Source organism: Ailuropoda melanoleuca, unplaced genomic scaffold (assembly GCF_002007445.2).
Source record: "Ailuropoda melanoleuca isolate Jingjing unplaced genomic scaffold, ASM200744v2 unplaced-scaffold3106, whole genome shotgun sequence".
NCBI lineage: Eukaryota > Metazoa > Chordata > Mammalia > Carnivora > Ursidae > Ailuropoda > Ailuropoda melanoleuca.
Window position 1 is genome coordinate 1 of NW_023201682.1, and position 2577 is coordinate 2577.

Genomic DNA, 2577 nt, shown 5'->3' on the forward strand with positions numbered 1-2577 from the left:
GAAGCTCTGAGGGCCAAGGTGAGGTGTTTGGCCTTTCTGCTTCCCTGCAGAATAATTTTCATAGTAGTGTTCTGAAAGCGCATGGCCGACATCTTTGGGACTTTGTTTTATGGTGATTACATTCTTTAGAGGAAACTTCCAGTATCCTAGAAGGTAAAGGCTTGGTTGCCAGGGTCCTGGAAACCAAATGGAATATGAGAGGGAGGTCTCAGCATTCAGTCTTTGGAATGTGTACGTACATTTTCTTTTCAGTAAATGTTTTAAGTTTTCATCTGAGCTTTTCCAGTGAGCTCCAGAGATGCAGAAATTTAAAATCATGCTTCCTATATATTTTTAATGAGAGAATAAAATTAGTTGGCAAAATAATATGTGCAGTAATTATATGTTGTGCTGTCTTGACTATTTTAAAAGAAACAAACAAGAAAAANAATTGTGTTAACAAGTTGATTGGAAGCTCTGAGGGCCAAGGTGAGGTGTTTGGCCTTTCTGCTTCCCTGCAGAATAATTTTCATAGTAGTGTTTCTGAAAGCCCATGGCCGACATCTTTGGGACTTTGTTTTATGGTGATTACATTCTTTAGAGGAAACTTCCAGTATCCTAGAAGGTAAAGGCTTGGTTGCCAGGGTCCTGGAAACCAAATGGAATATGAGAGGGAGGTCTCAGCATTCAGTCTTTGGAATGTGTACGTACATTTTCTTTTCAGTAAATGTTTTAAGTTTTCATCTGAGCTTTTCCAGTGAGCTCCAGAGATGCAGATATTTAAAATCATGCTTCCTATATATTTTTAATGAGAGAATAAAATTAGTTGGCAAAATAATATGTGCAGTAATTATATGTTGTGCTGTCTTGACTATTTCAAAAGAAACAAACAAGAAAAACCCTGCTCTAGAGGCCCACAGTCCAGTGGGTGAGGTAACTGAATGCCCCGCAGAAAGAAAGGCAGCAATATAGGCACAGGCTAGACTGCTCTGAAGGAAAGCAGTTCATCCTTCGGGGTAGGTGTTACTAACAGCCCATGGGCAGGGAGGGGTAGGAGACAAAGTCTGGGGCCTGAGCTGGGTGGGAGGTCTGACTGAATAGTTCTTCCCCATTCTGTACAAACTGAAGAAGAGATTCGGAAGATAGAAGCTCGTCTAGAGTCGTGCAGCGTGTACACTGAATTTCAGTCAAAATCTTGGATTCCAAAACCCTTGCTCTGCAATACACCCTGCTAACACGTAGCCAGGACAGTTTCTCCTGGACACCCTTGTTCCTCCACCTCCTGGAACAGGAGGAAATAGTGCCGGGCTGGTGTGGAGCCTGAANCACTGAAGCTAAGCTGGCTTGTGGTTAAAAGCTCACTTGTGTTCCTTTGCTGAAGAGTACGTCACACAGGGAGATCTGAAGACCTTCGGCTATGCCAAAAGTTGGGAGAGGGATGGATTTCTGTCAGGAGAATTAGGTTGGAGCAAACGGGAGGAGAAACCGGTCTGTAAGCCAGCCTCAAGGGGGCGCAGCTGCTGGCTCTGCCGGGCCGAGCGCGCGTGACGTTACGCCGGGAGGTGGAGTATGTAGATTCAGGACTCAGGGCCTTTGGGAACCGAGTTTTCCTGAAAAGATGTGCATGATTATGTTCCCAAAGCTAAGATATGTGGTACGAAAATTTGGTTTTGAGTGTCGCTATNACAGATGCTGGCTCTGCCGGGCCGAGCGCGTGTGACTTTATGCCGGGAGGTGGAGTATGTAGATTGAGGATTCAGGGACTTTGGGAACCTAGTTTTCCTGAAAAGATGTGCATGATTATGTTCCCAAAACTAAGATATGTGGTACGAAAATTTGGTTTTGAGTGTCGCTATTTGTAGATAAAGGCCAATTAGAGTTGTTTCAGAAGTGACCCCAACCTATGAGTGGTGTGTACAGCAGCGGGTATTTCTGTGTTCCCTTCAAACGTATGTGGCAGGGGAGATACTATGAATAGGAAGGTGGCTTTTCTAGGGTGAGGCTTATCCACGGCGCTCTGGATGTGCTGTCTCTTGCGATTTCCCTAAATGTGGGAAACTCGACTGAATAATTTGTGGTAGTGGGGGACTGCGTTCGCTATTTCCCCTGTATGATTGTTTCAAAAGAAGTCCTTTGGTGTTCCTTAAGTGTCTAGTAGCGTTTGTGTGTGGGTGCTGTGTTTTGGTGGTTTTTTTTGTGTGTTTTTACGTATTGCTTTTTGGCTTTTTGTCTTTTTTTCGTTGGCAGTATTTCCGTGGATGAGGATAACTGAACTTTATTCCGAAAACTGTTTTGTAATTTTTTTTTAAAGATTTTATTTATTTGACAGAGATAGAGACAGCCAGCGAGAGAGGGAACACAAGCAGGGGGAGTGGGAGAGGAAGAAGCAGGCCCACAGCAGAGGAGCCTGATGTGGGGCTCGAACCCATAACGCCGGGATCACACCCTGAGCCAAAGGCAGACACTTAACCGCTGTGCCACCCAGGCGCCCCTGTTTTGTAATTTTTAAGGTAACTTTATTCCTAGAATTGTTTTTTGTCATTTTATTATTTCAAGCCTTTTTCTAACTTTTTTGTGTTTTGGTAGTCTGTGTTTCTA

The 2577-nt window shown here is 43.9% G+C and overlaps 1 non-coding gene across 1 annotated transcript; it reads left to right on the top strand.

Moving 5' to 3' along the window:
• The first annotated feature begins 1924 nt into the window (after nt 1-1924).
• LOC117798394 lies at nt 1925-2088 on the top strand. Its single transcript, XR_004622882.1, has one exon. It is a non-coding gene; the product is annotated as a U1 spliceosomal RNA (small nuclear RNA).
• The last annotated feature ends 489 nt before the right edge of the window (nt 2089-2577 follow it).